The sequence below is a fragment of the Apis mellifera genome, linkage group LG8 (assembly GCF_003254395.2).
Source record: "Apis mellifera strain DH4 linkage group LG8, Amel_HAv3.1, whole genome shotgun sequence".
NCBI classification, from domain to species: domain Eukaryota; kingdom Metazoa; phylum Arthropoda; class Insecta; order Hymenoptera; family Apidae; genus Apis; species Apis mellifera.
Window position 1 is genome coordinate 11,145,296 of NC_037645.1, and position 22,397 is coordinate 11,167,692.

The 22,397-nt window shown below is 34.8% G+C and overlaps 1 protein-coding gene across 2 annotated transcripts in view; it reads right to left on the reverse strand.

Moving 5' to 3' along the window:
• LOC411288 (cAMP-specific 3',5'-cyclic phosphodiesterase) overlaps positions 1 to 22,397 on the reverse strand; it is a 255,555-nt gene that overhangs the window by 189,547 nt on the left and 43,611 nt on the right. Inside the window, exon 1 of one of the 2 annotated variants that reach the window (XM_016913388.2) lies at positions 61 to 279. The exons of the other annotated variant lie outside the window; for it this stretch is intronic. The gene's annotated coding sequence lies outside the window, so the exon portion shown is untranslated. Of the gene's footprint in view, positions 1 to 60; positions 280 to 22,397 lie in introns of those variants that run through there. 2 annotated transcript variants of the gene reach the window in all.

Genomic DNA, 22,397 nt, shown 5'->3' on the forward strand with positions numbered 1-22,397 from the left:
CATAAACTCAAACACTCTAATCCCATATTTCACTGTATATATACATATATATACATATACCTCACTATATTCGATCTTCCAATTAATCATAGTCTAGAAACATCTCTCGTGAACACGCTTCAACGACAATTAGAATCGAGAAGAGTGCGACAGTTGGACAAGCCGTGATCGCGGCTTCCCTGGGATTTTTCAGAGCGTTATCAGTTGCGGAAGAATCACCGCGAGAGAAGACGGTGACACGCGTCAGATAAGCATCCGAGCTTCGCGACGTACAGGCAAAGACTGAATGCCGTATTGTATTTATAGAGCGAGTCGGATTATTTTCAACGGCGTCGCTTTTCTCGCGTGCACGCATATACGTCGTTTGTCCTCTCCCTCCCACCCTTCCCTCCCCTCCTCCCCCCACGAAAAACAACCCCCTTTCTTCTCTGTACGAACATTCTTTCTTTTGCTCCCTTTTTTTTCTCTTCTGCGACCCTTTTTTTTCTTCTTCTTTTTGTTTCAATGTTTTGATTCTTTATTCAGTTTTTTTTAGGTTTTTTTCTTTCTCGAAGATGGATCTAAGGGATGATACTATATAAATCATCTGTTTGAGCTCAAGATGATAGGATTTTGAGATGATAATTTCTTTTTTTTTTGTTTAATTTAATAATTTTGCGTGGATTTGAGAAAGAATTTTTTGTTAATGTAAAATGCGATTTTTTCTGATTTTTTTTATTTTAGGAGGATTTTTGAAATATGGGTTACAGAGATTCTTTAGTCTTGTTTTGGCGTTGTTTAAAATTCTTAGGAAAATTAATTGAACGAGTATCATTTCAAAATGGAATTTTGGAATTATTTGGTATTTCGTTTTCTATCATTGAAATATAAAGATTTCTTGAAGAGAGAAATTTGTGAATGAATATCGTGAAGTTTTGAAATATTGACACTTGTTTGGAATATGCATGGAATATAGAAACGTAAACGTGAATGTTCGACAAGATGTTGAATATAAAATACAAAAAGATGATGAAACGCTTAGATACGAGATATGAAGGAATATAAACGCGTGTTGTTAGATTGAGTGCCACTGACAAGAATTTCGCATCGCGACATTTTTTTTTAATGTGTTTTTTTAATGTCTTTGGCACGTCGCTATCACCGAGTCACAATTTATCAATCGTACCAACGTCACCGCGCGGTAAATTTTTCTCCCACACGTTTCTTAAATTCCCAAGCCGATACTCTAAGCTAAAACTCTACTTTCGAACCATTTTTAATCGAGCATCGAAATGTCTTCAATTTTTGCTCCTTTAAAAAAATTACGTTTCAAAAAAATTTGTCTAATTTCAATTTCTTAGTGATTTTTTCCTAAAATTAGGAGTCAAACGTTTTTTCCAGAATTATTTCCATTGAAAATTTCACCAAATTTAATTATTAACAATTCGTTCCTCCAAAAAATTTACACATGTGAGAGAAATGTGTTTCTTAACCTCAATTTTAGTGACTTTTCGCTCCCTAGATACGAGTTGTGAGTCAAATATTTCTTCCAGAATTATTTTCATTGAAAATTTCATTAATTTTAATTATTAACAATTTATTCCTCTAAAAAATTTACACATGTGAAAGAAACTTGTTTCTTAACCTCAATTTTAGTGACTTTTCGCTCCCTAGACACGAGTTGTGAGCCAAATATTTCTTCCAGAATTATTTCTATTGAAAATAGATTAAGATTCATTTCATTAAGATTAATTCGTTCCTTCAAAAAATTTACAAATTTATGTGGGAAAAACCTGTATTTCTTAACCTCAATTTTAGTGACTTTTTTTCTCCTCTAAAATGATCGCGAATCAGATTTCTTTCTTCCAGAATTATTCGTATCTTCAAATAAAAAAAAAAAAAAAAAAAAAATGAACAAATAAACATTTATTCTCTCCCATTGAATCAAAAGAGAAGAAATTGGGGAATTTTGGAAATTCGTTCCCTCGATTCATAAATTTCGTTTCAGGAATTATTTTCGCGGGCGAGAAATGAAAATTACGAGCGGAAATCGGTGTCACGGAATGTTTTATTTGGCAGGAATGCAAGTGCAGCTGTCGCATAACTGTTTCGACTATTCGGGCTTCCGAGTGGTACGCATGATCGATCGAGTACGTGGCGAATCAACGATGTCGCACGATGTGATCCAACGAGAATCAGAGGCCCGACCGAAATCGTCGCTCGATCTTCCGGCCGAGGAACACGTGTTGCCCCTCGCGAAAAGGGGAACGAGACGTTTACAAAATATCCACGAGATACGTGACGATTGGCGATTAATCCAATAATGATATCGGTGCCAGGGATCCTGGTTTAACAAACTATCATTGGTACAAGCCTATTTCTTTGTTAATAGTCGGTGCTTGCCACTGCCAAACCGTGTATCGTGTAAAGCTGCCATAAAATTCGTGTGTGTATACGAAATTGGGTCGGTGTATCTTTGAAGATTTAATTCGATGCTTCGAATTCCAATGTAAATTAATATCGTCAGATCCGTGATAAAATATCATCACAATTTAGCATTTATCATAATTGTTTAGATTTCTTTTTAATCGAAAATTAAAAGAATCTGGAGATCGAATAAAAAATGATAAATCCTAAACTGTGATGATATTTAATTATAGATCTGACGATATTAATTTAAGTTGGAATTTGATTGAAATTAGAGGGAAACGATTGGGACAGTTTTGAAAGATGCGTTGGATGGAGAGAAGTTCGGGAGGACGAAAATAATTCTGAAAGGAATTCATTTCTATGAAACCTTGAAGGAATATTCAGGAGTAGTGTCAGAGCCGATGACTGAATTGATCGTCTCGTTTATTCCGTTCAAGTATATGGCCACGATTTATATTATAATAACAGTTTAATAACAATTTTCTTTTTAACACGTGTATATCGTTTCGATCTCAAAATCTTGATTTTTAATTTTTCCATCCGGAGATCCGGGTCGATGTCACATTATTACAATACGTGCCAACTTTATTCGAGGCGATTATTCGAGCTATCGTGATAATTTATCTAAATTCCAGCCAACTTCTCAACTAACTTTAGAATTACACGAGGTTTACACACCAGATTAAAACGCAACGTTCGCTCGCTCCTCCCTTTCCCTCTTATCTCAGCAATTAAAAATTAAAAGAGCAAAGAGAGAGATCGAAGCTTAAAACTATTTGATTTCACGTTTACTTTCGAATCTCGTTTAGAGACTCGTCACGATTTCTTTTCTTTTCTTTTTTTTTTTTTTCGAAACATCGAAAGTTTTATGATGTCGATGATATCAGTTTAATTCCGCTGGATCACGAGATCACGTGGAAAAATAAAAATCTTCAAAGCAAATTTCCGCAATCCGCAACTCGACGAAAGTTGTCACGTATTTCGTATATCCTTAAATAAGATTAATAAAAATTAATACTAAGATTAAAAAAAATTAATAAAGATTAGAATTAAATTAATTAAAAAGAGAAAAAGTTGATCAATACTTTGATTAATCGGTTAATATAATAATCCATTATTTTATTTCCTAAAAAAAAAAAAAAAACAATTTAAGAGATAACTGTAACTTGAAATCTTACGAACAATAAAATATCTTTAGCTTTTTGATTTTTCGAGCTTTAAAACTGGAATATCTTCTAAATTAAAGATTTCTCGACAAGCAAGTAATAAATAATCGATATTGTCACAAAATGTATCTCCTCAAACAATTTTCACATTTTTCGAGAGAAAAATATATCGTGGCGCTTCATTTACGAACCCAAACACCATAATACGAGCGATTCTCGAAAAGAAAGAAAGAAAAGTTGCAAGATTCCCTCATCACCGGAAGTCGTGCATCTCTTCCTCCTTCCTTCCTTCCTTCAATGTCGTTCAAACAAATCGAGGAGAGGAGAATTGGCCAGGATTTCGCGGCCATGTTATAACGGCTTATGATTCACTGTGACACACGCGGCTATTTGGCAAGGATTTGGCTAAGAAAAATGCGGGCAACAGCGGCAACGTTGGCCACCACGGGTTCCCGAAATACGGAGGAGCCATTATAATTGGCCGCACCCACGATTTATAAGCCGCGGCGCAGAACGAAAACCTCTTGTTTACGATAAATAATCGGCGGCCTGATGACGATCAAGGCGATTCTAAACATAACCTGTCGCTTGGGACTTGGGTCGAACGGCGAGGAATGGCCCCTCCTCCAGCCTTGCGAAAAGCACTGATGATCTCTCCGAGGTATTTTAATTTAATTGCAAAGAAAAAAAAAAAGTTTCTTCCCAAAATTTTTTTCGACTCTTCAAAAAGGATTCATTTTCACGATTATCGTTATTAGTAGTTTGTTGTTCTTGTTTCAGAGTAGAAACAGTCGAGGAAATTGTTTGAATTTTAATTATTTCGAGGTAAAGATCGCGTTTAATCGTGATATTAGTATTGAAAAAAAGAAGAAGAAATTAAGAAACTTTGTCAGATTATGGAACAGAGAAGAATAGTAGAAGATTTTTTGGGTTTTGTTAGTTTAATTTTATAGTAAGAATTTTTTTCTCGATGTTTTACTTATAATTTTAATTAAGTTTCAAGGAATTCCAGACAGGTTTTAGTCTATAAACATTTTTATTATTCCGAGAACTTGATCTTCTTCCGAGGGAAGAAGTAGTTAAAGAATATCTTCTCAAGCAACTCGAAGGAGATTACATCAACAATCAAGGAAGAAGTTGCACGATAAAATGGTTTATTTCCAGTACACGGCTGCTTCCAGTGTACACTTTCTTCCCTTCTTTTGTCAAGCTTTTATTGCAATCACAAAGAAGGTTGTTACAATTATTTAATCATGAATATCATTCCTTTGTTGAAAAGTCGTAAATTCTTTTCCATTCCATTCTTAGTTTTCAGCAGATTTGGAATATATTCAAAAGATGAGATCTGTTACGATTCTAGATGTCGAATTGAATGTCGAAATCGCAAGAAGAATCATCGAAGAAGCATTTTGTTATAAATTTTTTTTTAAATAGGTTTCATCATTTGATTGAAAGATATCGAAATAAGTAAATTGCCAATATTTGTTGTTCAATTAATGTAAACGAAGATTTCCTTTTTCTGCTTTTCGAAAATATTTTCGTATTTTTTTTAGAAATAAATTATATTCGCGCGAAAAATTCGGTTGACAGAGATAGATGGTATTCCATCTTTTTTCAAGTTCGTTCATCGCGATGGAATGTTGAAAATTTTTCGTTAAACCGAGCAGAAAAAATATTTTGGATCCTAAAAATATATATCAGGAAAAGCTCGTATTTAAGAAAGATATATCGCCGTGAGTGACTGTCCCGCGAACGTTAAATTATGACGACAATTCGTAAAAATAAAGAAGAAATTATGCTACGTCGTCAAAATTCATGTTTTTAACCAACGATTAATGATCAACACGAAAATTCTGACATTTTCAACGCATATTTACGACACACGAAAAAACAGTAACAAATCATTTTTCACAAATAAATTCGCGAACAAATAATTTTGCAAAACTCGTCTAAGAAGGATGCAACGTTGCGGATTTTCATTCTTCGAAGGAAGAAACGCTTCCGAATTGAAACGAATCAGATGAATTTTGTACGAGGTAGAAGAGAGGTTTAAAAGAATGTGAATAATTTTATGAAAATAAGAATTCTATAATTATATGACTCGCGTAGAACAATTCGGAATTCGGGACGAAAATTTCGGTATGTAGGGCACAACCTTGTCACGAAATGTGAGCCCAATATTTTGCAATGTTGCTTTGAAGATGGCAAGATACATGGATGTAAATTGGGCAAAAGATCGACCCCTTTTTGAAATGACAAAACGGAGACGAAAATAAAATCCGGCTCTATTTCTTTTCCCGCGCGCGAATTATGCGAAGAAAAAAGTATCGAATGGGACAACATGTGTTATAATTTTCCCAAGAACGCAAGAGAATCAAAAGAGAATCATAAATTCGATAAAATGAAATTGTTGTTATTAATGGCACATTGCAATCTCGTATCGCATTATTGAAAATTTCATTTTCTTATCATTCTCATTAAATATATATATATATATTTTTATATATTAAATAATCGCGCGAAGAAAAAATAAAAATGTTTTATTTTTCGAAAAAGAAATGTAATTTGTCCGAGGGGAAAATCGCGATTTGAAAATTCCCTCTGTTTCGCCTCTGTTATCGGTTGTCGGTAATAGTAATAGCAACGATCGTGTGGCGCCATCGGTAGATTCCGAAAGAACTATTTGATACCGACGTTTACTTTGTAGATAACTACGACTTTCGAGCTTTCTTCGAAGAATGTTTTATCGATCTTTTTCTTTTTCTTTTCCTTTTCTTGAACGCTCCATAATTTAGAAAGAAAATTATGAATCGCTTATCGTACCTTTTACAAAAAATTCAACACGAAAAATCTCATCTTCTCAACCATTCTTAATTCAAAATCCACCCGTCCATCCTTTCTCCGCTTTCCACGCCGTTCTTCACCGTTAAACCATCCGTATCCCCGAGCCACGCTCACTCAAACTCACCCAGAAACCTCGAAAGGAGGATCAAGACAAACAAGAAAATTATCTTCCGTGTCCCTGATTCTTCGTCTCTTTTGAAACCGCTCTACTCACCGGAAACCACTTTTCACACGAGAGGAGAGGATCTCCCCGCGCGACGAGGAGGTGGATGAGTTTTTTCCCGGCCGAGTTCCCTCTCTCTCTCTCTCTCCCTCCCTCATCCAACTCGCTCCACCGTGAAAAGGAAAGGCAAACCGAGCCGCGCATCCGCGCCACTCGGCGACAATATTCGCCGACATTAGGACGCTAGCGAAGGCCGTGGTGGCGACGCGGAACGAAGGAAGGAACTCTCGCGGCAGAGGTGTGCTGTTTGTGCGCGCTGCCTTCACTCGACCCGAGTTTTCCACGAAAGAGGGGCGCGCTAACGCGGCGGGCAAACACTGTGCTTCGTAATTGCCTCAAATGCAAGGAATTGCCTCCTCCCAACGTTTTCGATTAATTACGCGTGAATATTCCATTTCAGACGGCGGTTTCACGTGTTGTTTCCACGCTTTCGAGTACCTGGTATTCGGAAACTTGAGCATCGAGGTTGCCCCCTCGCGTGAATATTCCTATCTGGGGATGAAATTCCACTCTCTCTCTCTCTCTTTCTCTCTCTGACTGGGTAACAGTTTCAGACAGCTCGGATGGTTGGTTTGGATTCCGTTAGACACTCCACACCGGTGTTTGCGCGCTTTTGAGCATTACGCGCCGATACTTGCCAGCATTTAACCGGGCTACGTATGCTGGAATATCCCTGTGGTGGGATTAAACAGGCTGTTCAGAGGGGATAGATTACACGAGAGAGTTTAAATATCGCTTTTCAACTACAATTTTGCGTAACGTTTCGGAAGAAACGTGTGTTCCAAGCACATTTCGATGATTATTGAATTATTATATGAAAAACAAAAGAGGATTTGGAAAAATAGGATCTTGAAACTGAGAGTCTGTTCTAGGGCAGAGTTGGACAATAAGATATTCATGGGATGACGAAAGTTGATATTCACGTTTAAAATGCTGGTACAAAATATCCGCTTGAATTTTATTTATATAACGCAATTTTTAGCCACGAAACGAGTTCTCAGCAGAGAAATGAGAAATAAGGATAATGTATAATGTGGAGCAGAATCCAGTGTGTGTGTGGAGGGATATTTAACCAGGATCGAGATCGTATCTTAAATAGCAGCTGTGGAGGGAAGATGTTCGTCGGTGGATATGATCTGCATAATGGCGAGTTGTTCGACGTGACGAATCGTTGAACCTTCAGCCGGTGGAAATTTTCTCTCCCATCAGGAGAGGAGAAGCTTCGTCCCCGGTGCATTCGAATGGCCGACGTAACGTAACATCTCCTTCAACGACCTCCCCAGAACGGTTATATACGAAACACAAAAGGAACTCTTATTGGACGTTGAAATTCTAGTATATTATAGCATAGTTGTTATCTATATAGTTATTATCTAGAGGATAGTTGTTTCCATGGAAATTGAAAAATTTGTCTTGCTGGGAGGATAAAATAAAATAAATTTAAATATCCTTCAACGACTTGCCCAGATTATATATGAAACATAAAAGGAACTCTTATTGATGTCGAAATTCTAATGTATTATAATATAGTATAGTTATCTATATTATAGTTATTATCTACAGTATAGTTGTTTCCATAGAAATTGAAAAATTTCTGAGAGGATAAAATAAATTTAAACATCCTTCAACGACTTGCCCAAAACGATTATATACGTTTCCATGGAAATTGAAAAATTTGTTTTGTTGGGAGGATAAAATAAAATAAATTTAAACATCCTTCAACGACCTTCTCAAATTATATATGAAACATAAAAGGAACTTTTATTGGATGACGTCGAAATTTTAGTGTATTATAATATAGTATAGTTGTTATCTATATAGTTATTATCTACAGTATAGTTGTTTCCATAGAAATTGAAAAATTTCTCTTGCTGAGAGGATAAAATAAATTTAAACATCCTTCAACGACCTCTTCAGATTATATGTGAAACATAAAAGGAACTCTTATTGACGAAATTCTAGTGTATTATAATATAGTATAGTTCTTATCTATATAGTTATTATCTACAGTATAGTTGTTTCCATGGAAATTGAAAAATTTGTCTTGCTGGGAGGATAAAATAAAATAAATTTAAACATCCTTCAACGACTTCCCCAGATTATATATGAAACATAAAAGGAACTCTTATTGGATGACATCGAAATTTTAGTGTATTATAATATAGTATAATTGTTATCTATATAGTTATTATCTACAGTATAGTTGTTTCCATGGAAATTGAAAAATTTGTTTTGCTGGGAGGATAAAATAAAATAAATTTAAATATCCTTCAATGACCTCCCCAGATTATATATGAAACATAAAAGGAACTCTTATTGGATGACATCGAAATTTTAGTGTATTATAGTATAGTATAGTTGTTATCTATAAAGTTATTATCTGTGATATAGTTGTTTCCATAAAAATTGAAAAATTTGTCTTGCTGAGAGGATAAAATAAATTTAAACATCCTTCAACGACTTGCCCAGAACGATTATATACGAAACACAAAAGGAACTCTTATTGGACGTTGAAATTCTAGTATATTATAGTATAGTTGTTATCTATATAGTTATTATGTAGAGTATAGTTGTTTCCATGGAAATTGAAAAATTTGCTTTCTTGCTGGGAGGATAAAATAAATTTAAAGGGTTGAACGAGAAGTGAATATTGCTTGCCGATGAAACGTATATAATTTTACATCTCAAGTGGATCCAATTTCATTTGGTGATGGGGGTTAATTTTGTAGACTAATTTTGACTTAGTAGCAGAGTTGTTGGTAAGTTTCGCTTGGGTTGAGAATTTACCGCTACTCGAAAGTTGCATAGGTCAGTCGGTTTAACGTTTAGGATAAAGTAGAGCAATTTTAGATTTCTAGTAAGTTGGATAGTAAGTACAGTATCTTAAATTACAATTACAATTCGATCATGATTAATCCAGTTAGATTAATTCGAACTAATAAATAACAAATTCTAGAAAAAGAAGAAAAACCTACTTTGGAATTTAAAAAGGAAACGATCGAGAGGAAATCAGAGTCGAATTCACACAAAATTTACACAAAATTTATCTTCGCAAAAAATAGAAGATGATGAATTGAAATTTTTCATCGTCCACTAAGCATAACTCTCGAACGAAATTATTCCATCTATATATTTGCCAATCTTCACCAAACTTTTTCCCCAACTGCCCCGGGAGTTCCTTCAAAAATTCGTTCGAGGAAGCACGTCACCAACGCCCAATTCTCCTTCGATGTGATCTCGGGGGAGGAAATTATCGGCTGCATCCCCCCTCGAATTTTCTATTCCAGAAGAGGGAAAAAGGGCGGATTTAAGGTGGCGAGGGTGGCAATATCGGGTACGCTCGACCAAGGGGGTGTAGTTATTCGACTGGGGGAGGGCAACGGGGGGAGGAGGGGTTGGGACACGTTTCGGGGGCGGTCGATATCAACGGCCGTCAAAGCGCCACCGTGAGCCGCTACACAATCAAATTTTCAAGTCGGCTCAAATTGCATTTTGATTCTCGATCGATCCACGGTTTTATCGTCGCGTTCATTCATTTCTTCTTTTTTTTATTTGCAATGAAGAACGGAAACGTTGGGGGGGAGCACCTAAGTGGAATTAGGTAATAATTTGATAACGAATATTTGGAATAATCGAAAGTGATTTTTTGGATTCATGTCATTTTTTTTCTTTTTAGAGGAAGAAGGAATAAGGATCTCTTTTTTCCTTTTTATTTTGGATTGAAAAATGATAAACATACGTAAGTGGAATAATAATTTAATAATGAATATTGGAATAATTAAAAGTGATTTTTTGGATTTGAATTATTTCTTTTCTTTCTAGAGAAAGAAAGCTAGGATTAAGCATCTCTTTTTTCCTTCTTTTTTGAATAATAATTTAATAATGAATATTGGAATAATTGAAAGTGATTTTTTGGATTCATTTTCTTTCTTTTTGTAGAGAAAAATCAGATTAGAATTTAGGAAGCATCTCTTTTTTCCTTCTTATTTTGGATTAAATGGAAAACGTAAGTGGAAATGAATAGTGGCATTAATAATGAATATTGGAATAATTAAAAGTGATTTTTTGAATTCGTGTTATTTCTTTTCTTTCTAGAGAAAGATTAGGAATAAGGATCTCTTTTTTCCTTCTTATTTTGAATAATAATTTAATAATGAATATTGGAATAATTGAAAGTGATTTTTCTTCATTCGTATTATTTTTTTTTTTTTCTAGAAGAAGATCTTTTTTTTCCTTTTTTATTTTGGATTAAATGGGAAACGTACGTAATAATAATTTAATAATGAATATTTGGAATAATTGAAAATGATTTTTCGCATTCGTATCATTTTTTTTCTTTCTAAAATAAGATCAAGTTAGGATTAAGGTAATATTTGAAGAATTACGAAGCACCTCTTTTTCTTTCATTTGCAATGGAAAACAGTTAGGTGGAGCGTTGCAACGAGCGTTGTTTAATCTCGCACGTAAATGAAATTGAATAATTTAATAATAAATATTGGAAAAATTGATTTTTCGTATTCGTGTTTATTTTTTTTCTTTCTAGAGAAAGATCGAGCTAGGATAAGCTAATAATTTGGAGAATCAAAAATTGCTCATATTAGCATTTCTTTTTTTCTTTTTTATTTTGGATTTTTTTTTTTAAATGGAATAATATTTTAACAACAAATATTGGAATAATTGAAAATTTTTTATATTCGTGCTTTATTTTCTTTTCTCTCTTTCGAAGAATGATTGTGTATATTATTCAGAGAAATTAGAAATTCAGAGAAATTAATAAAATTATAAATTATCTAATTTGTAATTATTATGTTAAGATACTTACATTAATCAATTTAAAATACTATAAAATTATGATTTTATTCATTCTCGTACAAGATGTAACGAAATGTAAAATATAATTTCTTTGATAAATTTTTTTTTAAATCTTTTTAATTCTTTGATTCTTTTTTGCAAACTAAATTCTTGATACAACAAAAATCGAGCTCCATATAGTAGATAATATTTTTCCACAAAAAGAGAATTGCACTTATCATTTCTGCAAATTGAATTGAAATCTATTCTATCTACTCGTAACATAAAAAATAAATAAATAAATAACAATTGCTAGCAATCGCAGTGCAAATGGAACGCACTTTGTTTACCGAATTAAAATTTATAGTGTCTGGTATTTTCAAGGACGCGTGAAAAGGGGCTGAAAAGTTTGGCCTTTGAAGCGAGCCCTGCGGCGGAGCGGTTTCCAAAGGGTGGCCACGCAAAAAGCAAGTTTCAAAACTCTGAAATTAATTTGCCGTCACAACGCTGTCCCTCATTTCCATGAAATAGGCCAGGCCACCTTTTCGGGATTAATTTTCGTCTTGGAAAAGTTGTTATTAATTCTTGAAATTCCTCTGAAAATTCCTTTGCCCGTATTAAAATAATTTCTCGATAAACGATTGGCCGAATACACTTTTCTCGTAATCACAGAGGAAACGAAAAATGAATTTCGAGATCCGAGTTCGACGCCGTTTAAAAAAGGAATTCGGGTGGAAAGCGTTAAATCGTATAATCCCTTCCAATTAATCTAGAAATAATTTTAGAAATTTAAAGAGGAGAAAACGCACGCGTGACGTGAATCGGGGATCGAATTTTTAATAAGTTGAACTGCGATTCGGATGAAAATTTTAATCCGATTCTAAATATCCAGCGGGATTTAAGAGTAATGGATTTCGTGTCGATGAATATTCCTAGAATGTTTTACAAAAGAATATACTTTCGCGAGATAATTTACGAGGCAATCGATCCAAAATGGATATATATATATATATATATATATGGATTATATACAACGTGTACGAGATACGTGTCTGACCACAGACGTCCATTTTCCCTTATCCATACGTGTTAGATGCGGTCTCGCTTCGTTATTTCACGTTTTTTTATTTTTCAGAAAAAAAAAAAAACAACAGATGGCATCAGAGAGTAATTAATGATATTTCATGTGAAAATACGAAATAACGAGAAAGAAGTAGAAAAAAGGAATCAAAATCAAATGAATATTTACAGAGGGACAAATATCGATTACTTCTTTTTCAATACGTTTCTTATTCACAATATGCAATAACACGAAGAGTTATTAATTAAAAAGGAAGAAAAATTATTATTAACGATCATACTCGACAAATATATATTTATATAATATCGTAAAATCAATCATATTCTAACTTCGTTTGAAAATCCTTTGTCGATCGATATCAATTCCAATTAATCTGAACCAACCTAACCTGTTTCGTGGAAACCTGTTTCTCTTAATCGCTCTTTTTAACGTCCACTTACAAAAAAAAAAAAAATCTTCGTTGAAACCGAGAACACGACCTCGACGACATATTAAATTATATTTAAAACGAAGATCGTCGAGATATCATCGTGAAACAGCTTCTGAACAGATCCTAACTATCCTGAAAATATTATCCATATAGTACGCGATGGTTCGCGTTTCTACTTGCAAGTAGAAATAAAAATCTGGAAAAGGGGGGATGGCACGAAACGTTGGAAATCGTTCGCGTGCATGCACACAAGGTTCATCGTGGAGCTTTTATAGGTCAAGTTCTCGATTCGTCTCGCCGTGGGTGGCCACTGTGGGTGGAAGCTGAAAGCACGCCGCGCTCGTTAACGGCCACGGCCTAGGCCTAGACCTTATATCTTATCTCCCCCTCCTCCCTTTCATTCTCCACGAACGAAGCGACCATGTAAAATTAGCCCAGCTTGGGGCGGCCGAGATAGAGTCCTCGATTAAATAATTTCTATTATTCCTCGAAATTCGTGAACCGGGCTCAAGTTTGCCAAAAGCATAGATTGTTTCTTTGATAAGTGGCTTTTTCCCGAGGAATTTCACCTTAGTTGTAATTTTGGATATATACATTTTATTATATATGCTTTACCTTCTTTCATCTCTCAAGCTTCATTATTCCAAAATTGTTGGGGTTTGTTTACGAAATATCGCTCGAGGTGCCTTTTTACTTTGCTTGATTAGGATTGGAATCATAGTTTATCACGAAGAGAATTGTTTTAATAACAGGAACGATATAATATAAAAATAACGAATAATTGGATGGAGCAAGATCTGGGAAGTGTAAAAGATGAGATAGAACGTTCTAATCGAACTGTAACAGGTTTTCTCTTACAGTCGATGCAACGTGTGGTTTTGCAATGGCCTCATCGGTTCGCCAATTTTGACTGTTTTCCTGCTACGGGGTCTTTCGATTTATCAAGCTGATATTTGCAATATTTTGCAGAATCGATGATTTCACCTCGAGAAAGAAGCTTATCAAGTGGACTATGCCTTTCCAGTCCTACCAAATGGATAAAAGAACTTTGCCAGGATGAAGTCCAGACTTAATGACAATGGAAGGTCTATTTGTCCTTAAATCAAACGCGTTTTCGATGCATACTTTCGTACAAATCTCATCTCCAATGACAAGTTTCTTTAAAAAATCTCGTGCCTGGAAAAGAAAATGGCACATGGAGATACGATTCGTAAAGTTAGTTTCAATAGCTGCGAAGCCCAAACTTCACATTCCATTCACATATCCCATCAAAATTGATCAAAAAGTGATTATACACCGTTTCCTTGGAAATGTTAGCTGCATCCACTATCTCTGACACGCTATATCGCGGATTTTCAGCGAGCATAGCCTTGATGAAGTCCGTATTCGTCGCTGCTGGCCGACTTTCATCTCTCAAGTGAGAATTGCCACCTCTAAATCTCTTAAACCAATTGCGAATGTAAACAAATCTCGTGTGCAGTATCATTTGCACTATCACCACCTTTTTCAAAGCAATAAAGCATAACACGCCGCAAATGTTTCCTTTGACTATTCATATTGAAGAGAAGAGACTGTGCCACCAATAAAATTTACTTTAAAAGAGCTCTGGGATGACTGAAACCCATGACTGAAACCTAAGACTGAAAGAACTGGAATGATAAACGGCTAATAGATAAGTCTGCATAACACGCAAATACTTCCTTTGGCTATTCATATTGAAGAGAAGAGACTGTGTTATCAATGAAACGTACTTTAAAAAAACTCTGGGATGACTGAAACCCATGACTGAAAGAGAACTGAGATGATACTATAAATGGCTAATAGATAAGTCTGCATAACACGTCGCAAATGTTTCCTTCAACTATTCATATTGAAGAGAAGAGACTGTGCCATCAATGAAACCTACTTTAAAAGAGCTCTGGGATGACCCATGAAACCCATGACTGAAAGCCATGACTGAAAGAGAACTGGGATGATGATAAACGGCTAATAGTCTGATAAATCGATAAGTCTGCATGTTCATCATAAAAATAACTAGTTGAAATCATTCCTAGCGAAAGAAACTTATGAGACATGGCCCTAATATATGTTATGGACAGGTTGTGAAGTATGTCTGGTAACCTGGCCTTTATTTTCAATACTGTCAATGGCTTGGCAATAATTCATGAGCGGACATGAATTTTCCTAATCATTTTCCAGATCTTTAATTTGAACAAAGGTATCACAGCAACGGCTACCTCAAGAGTCTCTCCAATCCTCTGTCTATGTGCATTTTTCTCAAGAAGCAAGGATTGAAAGAGCAAGCAAGAGCTTGTAATTGAGTTGATATAGAAATAGAAACTAGGAGAGAATAATATACGTCAAGTTAGAATCATTACAGTTAGCCATGAAGAGTCAAAGTACCACTATTTGTTCAGTGATATCAGTTCAGGCACTTCATTTGTGCAATATTCAAAGTCAATATTCAGCATATTCGACTTTAACAATATATTTATAACGGAGAAATTTATCAAAGTACGATTAGATTATCTCTTGGAGAGAAATTTTAATCCTCTACTTGGGCACGATGTTTTAAAAACGTCAGAATGAAGTTAGAATGCTGTTATTTATTTATTCCACGCTCATTTTTAAACAGATTAATAGTCATATATATATTTCTTTCAACTTCTCCTAAAAATTCTTGCGATAAAGGGGTTAACTTTGTTTTCATATAACGAAGAGAAATTTGTCAAATCTGATGAATGATTTTCTTCGAAACGTTTTTACACGATAATTCAAAAGCACGACAATATTTTTCCCGATATTTTTTTTCTGGATATCCAGTTTTAATTGAAAGAAGGATGGAGAGAGAAAGAGAGAGAATATGGAAAGTGGCTAGGCGCAACAATGATGAATATCGACATATATATATGACGAAAGAAGGAAGGGAATAATGAAAACGATAGAGTGGAAAGCGTGTCACAGGAGGTTGTAGCTGGCCGGCCATCTGACATAATGACTGTAGGCGCATGGCACAGTGATCACCGGGACAATGGAGTAGCAAGACAAAGGACAGGTTGCGAGTTTGCTTAAGGAAAGCGTTAAAAATAACCGAGAGGCGATGACGGATGATGGAAGAATTTACATGGTCTGGGGAAAAAGATCGAGTACGTTACAGGTTACGACGAAGATATTTTCGTTTCTTCCTCTTCTCTTTTTTTTTTTCGAATTTTAAGAGAAAACGATCGGTTGAAATTTCAGAATTTCGCAACGTCAATGAAGCGAGAGAATCAATCCGTGAAAATCTTAATCCGATTTTCGATTCGAATCGGATATCTTCGGTTCGATTGAAAAAGCGAATTTTCATAGTTGCGCGATGAGAAAAATTGCTAACTTGATCTTTATTGACTTGCTTTCGTAGAATTGATTAATAAAGGATATTTTTATTCCAGTTTTATATATGACGTTTCATAACGAATACGAATATTATTAATGTAAATAGATACGATCGTGAATTAATTGATCAATTTCCAGATTAATTACATCGAGAGAGAATGCATAAACAAATTATTAAATTAGAAATAATCGTTTAAAGTTAAAAATAACAAAATTATAGTTCTTTCTAGAGAGGGAAAAAAAATGTATTCCATATTATACAATATATTCAAATCTTCGATTCGTAAAATTTCTGATTGTACGCCCTTCGTTATATTTTTAAGAAGGAAGAAAAATTCCGTTTCCCGTTTGTAATCGAACAAGCGTGTAAACATGGACGAAGAGTCGGGATGACGCAAGGATTAACAGCGATTTCTTCCGCGCAGTTTGCTATCCGCGGATGCAAATCGGCGATAATGAATGCAAGCTTGGCGAACGCGACCTTTCCCACTCCCGAGGGGAAAACGAGCGATTGTTGTTGCGCGTTCCATTTCTCGACCGATCGCCGGCTCCATCGATTTTGCCCAACAACTTTGACTTGTCATTTTTTTCCTTTTTCTTTTTTTTTTTTTTTTTTTGTGAACGAAAACAAAAAAATTCTTACAAAATTCTTCGCCCGATTCCGTGACAATAAACGATGAATTTTGTTAATATTTATGAACGATTCGATTTTTCAGAATTAAAAATTTGATATTAAAAATTTATATCACGTGAAATTTATTTCTCTACACGAGTGAAAATACGATGTAATAAGAGTTCGATAAGAGATGTATTTAAAGGGTATTCGAATTACCAATTTTGAATATATTTCGAGTTCTAATTCGAATCTACCCAACTCAATCTGGGCGGCTTAATCTCTTCAATTCTTGACAAATTGCACGCCTAAACGGAGAAATTTGCGGGCCAGCGTGATACGAGCGGGGCTAAATTGCCGGGCGAAATTAACTTGCGCGAAATTATTTATTTCAACGCTTCGCGCCTCGCGATAAAATTATTAAATATTCTCGAATTATTCACGCGTTGAAACCCACGCTCGAAATAAACGATAATTCGTGGCCTCGAAAAAAACAAACGGAAATTATAATACTCGATATCGAATATTCCAACTTTATTAGAATTATTCTCATCCGTCCGAAACTCGAGGATGGATAAAATTTACCGAATACAATTTATCCTCTATGAATGACATCCTAATTTCTAATAAACGGAGACAACCAGTCAGAGAGTAAGAGAAAAAGAGAAACTACTCCACCAACCTCCCGACCAAGCACATTCCACTATTCCGCGAGCTTTGCAACCGGGCTGGCGCCTATTGGCGAACGTGCAACCCTGTGCAGGGAACGGTTCGTATCGATCCCTCAGGACCACCACAGGCCTCTCCCTCCCCGCCCAGCTTTGCATTCTGTTTTCATCCACGAGCCGGCTACATTTCGAGTATACGTGTCCTCCCCGATACGTGCAACCCCCGACACGATTCCCCCGCCGAATCCATTCTTCGACTCGGAGATCGCCACGCCACGAACGCGAACGTGGTGGATCCAACGGGGATTTTCGCGGTTTTGGGATCGCGCGACCGTCCCAATTCCCAAAATTCCTTCGAAAGGAATCCTCTCAGGAATCGATTCAGCGATGATTTCCACTTGATTTTGACTTGGCTTGACGTTTATTCGGATATAGTTTGCAGTATATAGTTTATCCTTCTTTATTAATTAGTTATTTACTAGGGATTTCTCTAGGGATTTAAAGAATTGTAATAGTAAATTTATTTACTATCGATGGCAATCGTTACTGAAATATGAAAATTTCTAAACTTTTCTCGATTTATATATATTTACATAGATTTATATGGAGAAAGAGAGAGAGAGAGAGAAGGATGTGAAAAATATGTACGATATTAATTGCACGTAGACAAAAATAATTCATATTATTCTACTTTAAAGAATCAAAAATTCGTAAATCGTACATTTATGCATCCTCCATTTCCTCCTAAAATAATTTTGACTTGGTTACATTTATTCGGATAGCTTGAGTAGTTTATTCTTCTTCGTTACTTAGTTATTTACTAGGGATTTTTCTAGGGATTCGGTTAAAGAATTGTAATAGTAAATTTATTTGCGTATCGATGGCAATCGTTACCGAAAATTTTTCTAGACTTTTCTCGATTTATATACTATATATATTTATATAGAGAAGAATGTGAAAAATATATACGATATTAATTGCACATAGACAAAAATAATTCATATTATTCTACTTTAAAGAATCAAAAATTTTTAAATCGTATATTTGTGCATCCTCCATTTCCTCCTAAAATAATTTTGACTTGGTTACGTTTATTCGGATAGTTTGCATAGTTTATTCTTCTTCATTACTTAGTTACTTATGGATTTATGGATTTTTCTAGGGATTTAAAGAATTGTAATAGTAAATTTTTTTTTATTTGCATATCGATGGCAATTGTTACCGAAAATTTCTAGACTTTCTCGATTTATATACATATATATATTCTTAGTTTATTTTTCTTCGTTACTTAGTTATTCATTACTTCGTTATTTAATTATTTACTAGGGATTTTTCTATTCGGTCAAACAATTATAATAGTAAATTTATTTGCGTATCGATGGCAATCGTTATCATTTTTCTAGACTTTTCTCGATTTATATACTATACATATTTATATAGAGAAGAATGTGAAAAATATGTACAATATTAATTGTACGATATTAATAGTCAAGAATAGTTCACATCGTTCTACTTTAACGCATCAAAAATTCCTAAATCGTATATTCCGTGCATTCTCCATTTCTTCTTAAAATAATTTTGACTTGGCTACGTTTATTCTTGGACAGTTTGCGTAGTTTATTCTTCTTCGTTACTTAGTTATTTACTAGGGATTTTTTTAGGAATTCGGTTAAAAAATTATAATAGTAAATTTATTTGCGTATCGATGGCAATAGTTACCGAAAATTTCTAGACTTTTCTCTCTTTATATACATATAAATAATTCACATCTACTTTAACAGATCAAAAATTCGTAAGTCGTATATTCCGTGCATCCTCCATTTCCTCCTAAAATGATTCTTTTTTCAAAATCAAAGAAATTTTAACCGAAAATACAGGATTCAATTTTAAACGAGATTTTCCTTCCTTCCTTCCCCCCCTCCCTTTCAAATAACGAAACGAGGAAATATATCGGGTGATGAAAATATATCCCTCCAACTTGGTTCGCGAAGCGATGTTGAAATGCTTCGGAACTCGAGGCTTCTGCGGATGTTTTCTTTATCTCGTTGCAATGCGCGAAACACGGGATACGAGGAACGAGCAACTATAAATACGACGAGTTAATAAAACGACGCCGCTCCGGTGTTCTTGACCCCTAGAAACGCCCGGTTACGTACCGGGTGTCCATTCAGTCACAGCTCGAATATATATATAAATATATATATATATATATATATATACGTGTGAACGTAATCCTTGAACGTTTATTATGGACTCTGTTACAAAACAGAGTACGTGGAAGATTTATGGATTATTCATTTTTTTTTCTTTTCTTTTTTCTTCAATCTCTGCATCGAATCTATGTTTCAGAGGTAATAATAATACATAATAATAAGCGAGCTATTACTATATCATATATTATAAAATTATTCAAACATCGCGAATTAAATATGCAGAGGATGTTTTGCTAGGCTGTACCGTAGGATGATTATTCATTAATTTTTTTCCCCCCAACTTGTACGCTTTCCACGGAAACATTTAAATATGTAGATTAAGTTTTTAAAAAATCTTCTTTTAACCATTAATTTTTTCCCCCCTCCTTCTTTTTTTTCTACTCTTTTTTTTTCATCTTTCCTGTCCCTGTGATATTTGTTATACATTATAATCAGCTACCAGGTATATATTTTGTTTATCATTAAAGAATCGAGGTCTCAAGGAAACTTATTATATTCTTTTCTTTTTTTTTTTTAAATTGCAAATGATGAATAATAAATATATAGAGAGTATTATCGTGGCGACTATATTTTAAAAAAGTTTTATATTTTTTTTAAAAAAATTCCTTAAATAGAAACGTAATTGAATTTTTCTCTCTTTCTCTTCCCCTCCCCTTTTTTTTTATGTTGAGAAAAAAATTGAATTTCGTTTGGTTACGTGAAATTTATCGTAACAAATGATCCAATTCCCTCCGACTGAGAGAAAAAGGACTCGATGCTTTTTGTAAATTCGTTTCCTTTCTTTTTTTTTTTTCCAAATTTGCTGAAATATCATAAAAACGAAAAGTTTGAATTGTGACACTTTTTACTCACTCACGTTGCGATACCGCTATGTATACACGTATAATGAAAGGCGGAGAACTCACCTGGAACAGAAAAAGAGGGATTCGTGTGAAAATTGGTGTCACATCTCGCTATTCTATTCACAAAAACTTTTATTCCTTCGAATGTTTCACATTTGATATTATAATTAAAACTGGATTATTCAACTGGACGAAATATTAACTGGATGGAAAAACACTTCTTACTTATATTTAATAATAAAATACAAAATATATATTCTCGAGATATTTTTCAAAATTATTCATCGCGAACCGGTGATTGAAAAATGCTCGATTCGAAACAATCGTTCAACTCGTCCCATTCCTGCACAATTTTTCCAAAAGCAGAGGGATAGAAAAGGAAAACGATCTCGACGGAGATATCAAAGCGCGCGTATCGTGGATATGCAATCACGCGGTTCAAATTCGAATCCCCCTTCGCTCTTCACCTCGAGCGCAATTTTCACTTCAACTTTTTCCAACGCGCGTATTGTTTTTCTTTTCAAAATGGAGATAAAAAAAAAAAACGAGACGAGCAGATGATCCGAATTGGAGCGTGGCCTTGAACGAGCCTTTGACTTCCGTCTCGAGGGATAAATAGGGGTGTAGGAGAAGCCGAGGAAGCCGGCAGAAATCGATATTCCCTGGATTTCATCGGTGTCGTTTCCTCGAAGGAAACTCGATTCAGGACAACCGGCTTCCTCAGCTTCACCGCCTCCACTTGCAAAGAAGACGCGGCGTCTTATTTCGAGGATATAAAAAAGGTGTGGATTACCATGAGCTTCCAGGCTCATCCTCCATTGATCTTTTGATCTCGCCCAGATTTCCATTCCCATCCCCGAAATTATAAATTAAAATTTTTATTTAGAAATAAAGGATAAAGGATTTTGAGTCTTCATTAAGTCGCTGATAAAACGAGACTCTCTTTTCAACCACCAGAAGAGAGATTAAAATCGGTTTCAGATTAATTATACACGAAATTTTAGTTAGTTTTCCAAGGTTCGATAAATAATTTGATAAATGAATCTTCACTATCGTCAGAAATCAAAGAACATATTAGAAAAAAATTAGATTTAAATTTCTCAATTACTACAATAAAGTCAATATTTCCTCAACACTATTTTTTCGAAAAAAGAAAAACCGAGGATCAGAGGATTTTCGAATTTACATTTCCGATTCCTATCTTTCCTAACAGCAGAATTCTTTAAGAAGGTAAATGGAGACTCGACTCAATTTCGAATCTTGATACGCTAATAACACTTTTCGTACGAAAAACGAGATCTCCCTGAAGAAACTATCATCGACCTAACCGCGAGAAGGAGGGACTCGCGACGAGATGATAAACGGCGAGAAAGCTTCTCTGCCCGAGGCAACGGCCGACAGGTATACAGAGATAAACAGGCTGAAACGGATCTTTACGTCCGAGTTTAAGAGGAAGGGATTGGGGACAAGTGTATCCTTCTATTTCCCTATCGAGGGCCGTCTAAAACTCTCTCGACTTCCATTCCACTCTCGATCGCATCTCCGACGATTAAATCGAAGGAGATCCTAGGTCGAGGCGCGCCAACTCCCTCCGTTGATTAAGAAACTTAATCTTTAACTTGAGTCGATATTTTTTGAGAAAAATCGAATTGAATTAATGTTGGAATGCTTCTGTTAAGAGTAAGTGAGAACGTATTATAAGAGAAAAGGTAATACTGAGAAAAAGATTCTTCTTTTTTTAT